This window comes from Lolium rigidum, unplaced genomic scaffold (genome assembly GCF_022539505.1).
Source record: "Lolium rigidum isolate FL_2022 unplaced genomic scaffold, APGP_CSIRO_Lrig_0.1 contig_7894_1, whole genome shotgun sequence".
NCBI lineage: Eukaryota > Viridiplantae > Streptophyta > Magnoliopsida > Poales > Poaceae > Lolium > Lolium rigidum.
In genome coordinates, this window is record NW_025901512.1 from 1,295,788 (window position 1) to 1,305,279 (window position 9,492).

The window sequence follows — 9,492 nt, forward strand, 5'->3', positions numbered from 1 at the left end:
TTTAAAACAAAGCAGGAAATTGGTTTCTGTACATGACACACTTTTAAGATAGCAGCTTTGGTTTCTCTACATTAATATTCAACATTGAAATAATTTCCCACAAATAATTTTTCTTGATTCCTTGATTTCTTCTTGTGCTGTTGTTGAGTTTTACTTGGAAAGAAGTATGCTGCTGCTTCTCCTTTTTTTTTGGATTTTGACATAATTTGGACAGTGTTTGACAGAGCTTGTTATGGGTTCTTGAGTCTTGAACTTTATGCATCCATTGGGTCTTCAGTTTCGTCATTGCACTCTCGCACTTATTGCAGCGTGCAACCTCCTTTAGAAGGTTTTTAAGGGTAAGAAGGTATATAGTTAACAAGCAGACAATGGTTTCTTGCTTTGGATTGTGCAACTATGTTAGCTCATATGCATTCTCAACCTAGCTGATGTGCAGAGTCATCGAGTTTTTAATTGGCTGACAAGGCGTTGCTAGTGACTAAATTCGTAAGGTTGGAGTTACTGGTTTTTTTAAACCCGTGTAAAATAGTTACCTTCGATGTGCTATAAAATGCAAAACATGCACTAGTGATGAAGACAAACTTGAAAATGGGATGGAGTTGACTAGCAATGAGCTTTTCTAACTGAAACATCGAATGGTACCTGAAATAGAAAAGGTACTAAACTGATGTACATACTATTAAAAATATTTTCGAACTATATTGCAGCCTGCTGGATGCTATCACTAGTAGAAAATAGGCCTTTCGTCCAAAGCCCCTGGGAGCTTTAGTCCCGGTTTTAAAGCAAACCGGGACCAGTGGGTGGCATTGGTCTCGGTTCGTTTGCACTACAAGGAATCGGGTCTATTGCAACAAAAAAAATTATCGCGATAGATGCCTGTTTGTGGCAATACATACCTATTGCCACGAAAGGGTGTTCGTTGGCAAGCGTTGCAATTAAATGTATGGTAATAGGCTAGTGCAACAAAAATGCAATCGTGGCAATATAGTGCACTATTGCAACAACAATGCCGGCAGTTGCCACAATTTTCCCCGTGGTAGCACACACTTGATGCCACAATTTGGTTTGTGGAGATAGCTTAATGCAACATGCAACGAATCGAGGCGATTGCTAGTTCGTTGCGACAAATATTTCTGGCAATAACCTTTGGCAATGACACACATTTCGTGGCGCTCGTACTAGTCCGTGGCAATAGCCAACCGTGGCAACAACCGTATGGCAACGAACTTATGGCAACAAACATTTCCGCCGTGGTAATAGAAAATTGCAACATACTTGTTCCGGTGGCTGTAAATAGTTAGCGCAACGTCCAAAATATTTGTAGCAAGAAGCTATTGCGATAATATATACTTTTCGTGGTGATACTCTATTTCAACAAAACTTAGTTTCGACGCACCAAATAGTTATCGCGACGGGCAAAATGTTTGTAGCGAGAAGCTACTGCCACAATGCAAAATTTTGTGGTGATATTCTTCTCTACTGCGACAATGTGAACTTTCGTGGCAATCCGCTATTTCAACAAAACTTAGTTTGGTGGCGGCAAACAGTTATCACACCGTGCAGACACATTGAGGTGACAAATTAACATAAAATGCTCCATCGCAACATCCTAGTGCAAGAAAACATGTAGGTGGGACGACTGAGATTTGGGTTGTGGTTATAGCCTTTTGCAACCGTAAAAAAATACAGGCATTCAATTACAAAATTTAAAACCATACGTACAATATATATGTAGATTCATAAAAATCATAAATCTCATAGAAAATATCAATCAAATGAAACTTAAATATAATTTAGCAATCATTCATCATACTAAATGTGCCATCCTAATTAAGTGTCAAGACTAAACTTCCATGGTCTATAGAGCCCAGTCTAGTTAATTAATTGGTTCCTGCAATGAAGAAATCAAAGAAAAAATTAGACATGGTAACTATTTCATATTAGCATGTTACAGGGATCATGTCAAGCTTTAACTCCACACTGGTTTGAGATTGAGCTGCTCGTTTCCTAGGTAGCTTGCTGCAGGCGTTTGTCCCAGCAAGCAGTGGCTGAGCCAGAAACCAAGGAAGGGTGGTGCTAACTTACGGCATGCAAAAATTTGACTAATATTGCAACCAAATACTGAAATACACCATTGTAAAATATGTGCGTTGCTGCAGACACAGACAATAGTCTAGCAGAGAATGCATTTGACTTAGTTCATAGTTCCCATCATTCATGTGTCAAGATTTTTCCTTATCATGCTTAATATATAAAGTACTCAGATTAACATGCAGTCATGCAGTGAATTACAAATGCACCCTTCTTATCTGAAAATGGCATATCGACATTCTGAATATTTATGCAATGTCAAGTAGCTTTCAGAATCAATTGACATCCTACAGCTTTCATATCATCATTGAATTACTCGGTATTAGATTGGAAGAAAGAAGGACACAAATATAAACGAAAACAAGTACCATCGTGTAGCAGTGCACGGTTGGGGCGAGCATGGGATGGCCATTCATCCAGGACACACATGTCATGCCAGCTGGAGTGTCAGATTGTTCTTGAGTTCCTGCAAAAGATTTAGCAGTCTTGAAGATTTGGCATTTTAATCCATACCAGGATTTTATGCATTATAGCAAATGGTAGAGACAGGTTAAGTGACATGAACAATTTACCAGATCTGGGTTGTCCATGTTGGTTTGTGTATTCTATTACACTTTCTATCCTTGTTAAGAGAACAGAGCCTTTCCTTAGTGCACACAAAAACAATTTAGGGACTTAGCATTAACAAAGCATTAATGTTGTGCACCATCCAGATAAGTGATTAAGAAGTAAGGATGTTGTGTACCAGCAGCATCCTCCAGAGAATTCATCATTGTGCCCTTGTGTAGGTAATATCATAATTTGAGTCAGATTCAGAGAAAGCACAAATGTAAAACAGGCATAACATCAAATAAGTTTTCATACAGATCCAAAGCAATCTCATGTCTTACTAGTAATGTCTATGTGCATGCTTGATTATCATTGTTTGGGTGCAGATCAGGATATTTTAATATCATTTGTATGTTCATACTGAACAGAGAATGAGTGAAGGATGAAAAAAAAACATCTAGCCTAAGTAACAAACCTGAACTGAAAGTGATGGGGAACTATGCATCCATGTTGTAGGGGAGACAGGCATAGATCAATCCAACACAAAGAACTGATAACTGAGAATGCATAGTTTGAAGAAGTAATACACATCAATTCGATGAGAACTTAGAAGTCTAGATAGTATATTAGGATTAGCTAAATTTGAACATCAGGTTTAAATGGAGTTGTTTTGCTGCTCTTGTTTAGCATTCTAAAATGATCAAAATATGAGCAACTATCTACAGAAAAGCAAAATCCTAGCATGTAATAAAAGACTAGAATTTCCTATGGCATAAACATAGCAGTTAATTATTTTTATTCGCTGTCAAACTTTCTACTGAAGGTTAAGTAGACCCAGCCTGTGTGATTAGTTGTTAGGAATGTACTCCTACTGTCAGAGCTAGAACATGTACTGTATTTTTTTAAAGGGATTGGACCTGAAGTTGAGAACATGCTACCACCGCAAGTCAATAGAGTGGATCATAATAAAGTGATCTTGTCACTGAATTTATTAAGTACTGCAATTAGATTCAGGGAACAGAGAGTTCGTCTATGTCAGTGCATATCCACTGCTCCTTAATAACATCATGAAGATAGAACAGAAGTTACAAATCTGTTCCTTGAGATATCTGGGTCAACTTTATGCAATTACAATACCAAGAATCCTTCCATAAAATACGATATGGTCAATCATCTATCTCTGAAGCTAACAAAAGTGACTCAACTTTTCTTTTGGAGAGCACATAAAAAAATTGAAGGGAAATCGAATGCAGATAGTAATAAGAGCTGCAAAGTTACAGGAACTGCATGTTGTAATTGAAGATTTTGGGATGCAAATCTAGTCCATTGGTCTGATTAAATCCCAGGCCAACGAAGGGAGGAGAATCTACCGTGCCGCTGCCACGGGGCTCGACGATGGCCAGATCTCTAGAAGAGCTCGGAGTTGAACATCGGGATCGGCGAGGTGTTGGTAGTCCTGCTCGTGCTCGCGGCCGCCATGGCTGTGGTCGGCGTGGCAGAGGCCGCGGACCGCATCGACGACAGGAAGTCAAACTTGTGCCAGCACCGACGGCGAGACAGCCTATTGCATCCCGGCGGCCATGCCGGAGGCGAGAGTGACAAATGCTGCACGGCGGCCGTCGGCGATGCAGCTCTACGACGGAAAGGGGGCGCTGCGCACATCTCTGCGGAGGAGATTGGGAGAAAGAAATAACCTGAGACTAAACGTTCTCCTTGCCATTGACTCCGGGGCGCTTGGCGTTGTTGACGCCGTCGTGACGCCGTGAGCACGGAGGAAACCAGGAACGAGAGCGCTCAGATCCAATTGTGTGCGTGTGACGCCATGATTTGGCTTGCAGCACTAATCAGGGTAATTAAGGGGGGAGCGTTTAGCGGGAAGGTTTCCGAGAAACTAATATTTTTGGTGGGAAACTATAATATTTTTGGAGGATCATCAATTAAGGGTGTTTAGCGGGAAGGTTAAAAATATTGGCGCATAATATATAATCCATGCAAAATTATTTGGTGGGAAAGCAAATATTTTTTGGAGGGAAGATTTAGAATAATAAAATAAAAAAAGAAAATAATATTTCGAAGCGGTATGGAATATATATGCTGCTGAAAATAATGTTACTCCCTTTGATCCAAATTAATTGTCCTGGACATGTACTATGTCACTATGTGTAGTACAGGTTCAATTAATTTGAACCGGAGATAGTACTAAAATTTATTTGTATAAAGTTATTTCTTGGTGAAAAAACCACTAGAACCGAGAATTGGGTGATGTTAGAGACCCTAGCCTACACATGCGAGGTGCGATCTTCGAAACCTACTTTTTGCAATTAAATTTTGCCCTTACAATAAAAGGGAAAATGAATTAATCAGCGACAATGATAACTATTGCATCTTTTCAATAAAGAATAAAAAATTCATGATTATTGCAATATCTTATATATGTTACCATGGATACGTAACTTGTTGCAATATGCAAATAATTATTGCAATGAAATGGGTTTGAGGCAAAATACCGGTATTACGACAAATTAGTATTTTGTTGCAATACAAGCTATTTTTGCAACAATGTGAATACTTAGTGCAACATGGGAAAATGTTGCAATATATTTTCAAATATTTCCACGATTTTATGCTTTTGTTGCATTAGCTAGTCTCTATTGCAACAAGGTGGCAAGTTTATGCAAGGAAGTGTAATTGTCGCAATAGGACCACCATATTACAACGTCGCCACGTTTTGTTGCAATACACACCCTCTTTTGCAACAAAACAGATGACTACCGCGACAAACCTAAATTGTGGCAATATGTGGAGGTTATTACCACGAATGGGAATTTCGTGGCAATATTGCATTCTATTGCAACGAAAACTGGCCGTTGCAATAATTATTGTTGCAATAGACCGGATTTCCTGTAGTGTTGGCGCGGCGCAACGCCACCCTCTGGTCCCGGTTCGTTTGTGGCCTTTAGTCCCGGTTTGTAATACAAACCGGGACTAAAGGGGGTGCAGCAGGGCGCGTCAGGGCGTGTCAGGCCCGACCCCTTTTAGTCCCGGTTGGTATCACCAACCGGGACCAAAGGTCTACCCTTTGGTCCCGGTTTTTCTTACCAACCGGGACCAAGTGCCCATATGTTTATATATACCCTTGCCCTGCCCAAGTTTGAGTCACACTTAGCATTTTCCACTTCTTAGCACAAGAGAGGTGTATGTTGCTTTGCCCTCTTCATATACATAAGAGGTGTTTGATGAAATTCCTAAGAGCTTTTGCTACTTGAGTTCACAGAAAACAAGCCACATTTAACTGTCTTTTTCCTTCTCCATCGAGGTTAACAACTTAATTTATCCTTTCATCTGTCATTGATAAAGTGCATGTGTATATATATACATCGCTTCACTAATCATGATGTTCTGTAATAGTTTTTTAATAAGCTTAATTATATCATGCAGATGAATCGGCAATGGATGTACGGTGACCGACGCCTTCACGAGTTCACTTCGGGCCTGCAAAATTTTATCAATGTGGCTGAGGAAAACAAACGGGGTGGTTTTATGTATTGTCCATGTGTTAACTATCAGAATGTCATAAATTACTCTTCCTCGAGGACCATTCACACCCACCTGCTACAGTCCGGTTTCATGCCCCACTACAATTGTTGGACCAAGCACGGAGAAAAAGGGGTTATCATGGAAGACAACGAAGAAGAAGAGGACGATGACAACTATCCCATGTTCGCTGAATACGGTGATACTGCAAAGGGGGATTGTTTTCCATCAGAAGACAACAATGAAGACAATGAAGCAGAAGATCAAGAGGCATCAGATGACCCTGCTGATGATCTTGGTCGGGCCATTGCTGATGCAAGGAGACAATGTGAAACTGAAAAGGAAAGGTTGAACTTCGACAAGATGTTAGAGGATCACAACAAATTGTTGTACCCAACTTGCGAAGATGGCCAGAAAAAGCTAGGTAGCACACTGGAATTGTTGCAATGGAAGGTAGAGAACGGTGTGACTGACTCGGGGTTTGAAAAGTTGCTGAAAATAATTAAGAAGCAGCTTCCAAGGGGAAACGAATTGCCCGCCAGTACGTACGAAGCGAAGAAGGTTGTCTGCCCTCTAGGATTAGATGTGCAGAAGATACATGCACGCATTAATGACTGCATCCTCTACCGCGGCGAGTACGAGAATTTGGATGCATGCCCGGTGTGCACTGCATTGCGGTATAAGATCAGACAAGATGACCCGGGTGATGTTGAGGGTGAGCGCCCCAGGAAGAGGGTTCCTGCCAAGGTTATGTGGTATGCTCCTATAATACCACGGCTGAAACGTTTGTTCAGAAATAAAGAGCACGCCAGGTTGTTGCGATGGCACAAAGCAGGCCGTAAGAAAGACGAGATGATTAGACACCCCGCTGAAGGGTCCTAGTGGAGAAAAATCGATAGAAAGTTCCCGTACTTTGCAGAGGATGCAATGAACTTAAGATTTGGTTTAAGTACAGATGGCATGAATCCTTTTGGAGAGCAGAGCTGCAGTCATAGCACCTGGCCTGTGACTCTTTGTATCTATAACCTTCCTCCTTGATTGTGCATGAAGCGAAAGTTCATTATGATGCCAGTGCTCATCCAAGGCCCGAAACAACCCGGCAACGACATTGATGTGTACCTGAAGCCATTAGTTGAAGAACTTCTACAGCTGTGGGCCATAACAGGTGTACATATGTGGGACGAGCACAAGCAGGAGGAATTTGACCTACGAGCGCTACTTTTCGTAACCATCAATGTTTGGCCTGCTCTTGGTAACATTTTAGGACAGTCAAACAAGGGATACAATGCATGCACGCACTGTTTAGATGAGACGCCAGGTGCATATTTGGATAAGTCTAAGAAGGTCGTGTACCTGGGGCATCGTTGATTTCTTACGCGTACCCATCCCGTAAGAAAGAAAGGCAAGCATTACAACGGTGAGGCGGACCACCGGAAGAATCCTGCCCACCGTCATGGTGCTGATATATTTGGTATGGTCAAGGATCTAGAAGTAATATTTGGAAAGGGTCTGGCGAACAGTCTATTCCGAATGACGCTACCGGATACGCGGCCATGTGGAAGAAGAAATCTATATTTTGGGAGCTACCCTATTGGAAAGTCATAGAGGTCCGCTCTTCAATCGATGTGATTCACGTGATGAAGAATCTTTGCGTGAACCTGCTAGGCTTCCTGGGCGTGTACGGGAAGACAAAAGATACACCAGAAGCACGGGAGGACCAGCAACGTATGAAAGACCCAAAAAAACTGCATGAGACAGATAAAGGACGTCATTACTCCAGCTACGCTCTTACAAAAGCAGAGAAGGAAATCTTTTTTGAATGCCTGAACAGTATCAAGGTCCCGTCTGGCTTCTCCTCCATATAACGGGAATAATAAATATGGCAGAGAAAAAATTCCAGAACCTGAAGTCTCATGACTGCCACGTGATAATGACGCAGTTGCTTCCGATTGCATTGAGGGGGCTTCTACCGGAAAATGTTCGAGTGCCCATTGTGAAGCTATGTGCATTCCTCAATGCAATTTCTCAGAAGGTAATCAATCCAGAAAGTCTACAGAGGTTGCAGAATGATGTGGTCCAATGTCTTGTTAGTTTTGAGCTGGTGTTCCCACCATCCTTCTTCAATATTATGATGCATCTCCTCGTTCACCCGGTCGATGAGATTTTCATTCTCGGTCCTGTGTTTCTACACAATATGTTCCCCTTTGAGAGGTTCATGGGAGTCTTAAAGAAATATGTTCATAACCGTGCTAGGCCAGAAGGAAGCATCTCCAAGGGCTATGGAACAGAGGAGGTCATTGAGTTCTGTGTTGACTTTATTCCTGACCTTAAGCCGATTGGTGTTCCTGAATCGCGGCACGAGGGGAGACTGAGTGGAAAAGGCACGCTCGGAAAGAAAGCAATGATATGTAGGGACGGGCATTCGTTCACTCAGGCACACTACACAGTTCTACAAAGTTCCACCTTGGTGGCTCCGTATATCAATGTACACAAGAATTTTGTACGCTACCAGAACCCAGGGCAGTCGGACGACTGGATTATACGTGAACACACGTCGACTTTCGGCGGTTGGTTGCAAAAACATCTCATGAATGACACTACTGTTGGAGATCAGCTGTACTTGTTGGCCCAGACACCATCTTCGACTGTATTGACTTTCCAAGGGTACGAGATAAATGGGAATACATTTTACACGATCGCCCAAGATAAAAAGAGCACCAACCAAAACAATGGTGTCCGCTTTGATGCAACAAACAACAAAGGCCAAAAGGACACCTATTATGGTTACATAGAGGAGATATGGGAACTTGACTATGGACCTTCTTTTAAGGTCCCTTTGTTTAGGTGCAAATGGGTCAAGATAACAGGAGGCGGGGTTCAGGTAGACAAGTTGTATGGAATGACAACAGTGGATCTCAACAATCTTGGGTATAGAGACGAACCATTCGTCCTAGCCAAGGATGTGGCCCAGGTTTTCTATGTGAAGGACATGTCTACCAAACCAAGAAAAAGGAAAAATAAGGAAACGAATACATCATACGATGAGCCAAAGCGCCACATAGTTCTTTCTGGAAAACGAAACATCGTGGGAGTGGAGGACTAGACAGACATGTCAGAAGATTATAATAAGTTTGATGAAATTCTGCCCTTCTCAGTGAACATTGACCCAAGCATCAAGTTAAATGATGAAGATGCTCCATGATTACGGCCGAAGCGATCATAACAAGGGCATACACGAAGAAGGTCCATGGCACACATGTGTATCTCAATATGGCAATCAATTTCCCATTTGTTTTTGTGTAATAATGTAACTGTATG

At 41.7% G+C, this 9,492-nt stretch overlaps 1 long non-coding RNA gene across 1 annotated transcript; it reads right to left on the minus strand.

The window, feature by feature from the left end:
• Positions 1 to 1,797: 1,797 nt before the first annotated feature.
• On the minus strand, positions 1,798 to 2,853 carry LOC124682257. The gene is made up of 3 exons (XR_006996226.1): positions 2,664 to 2,853; positions 2,460 to 2,557; positions 1,798 to 1,891 (listed from the first exon to the last, which is right to left on the minus strand). It is a non-coding gene; the product is annotated as an uncharacterized LOC124682257 (long non-coding RNA).
• Between the last annotated feature and the right edge of the window lie 6,639 nt (positions 2,854 to 9,492).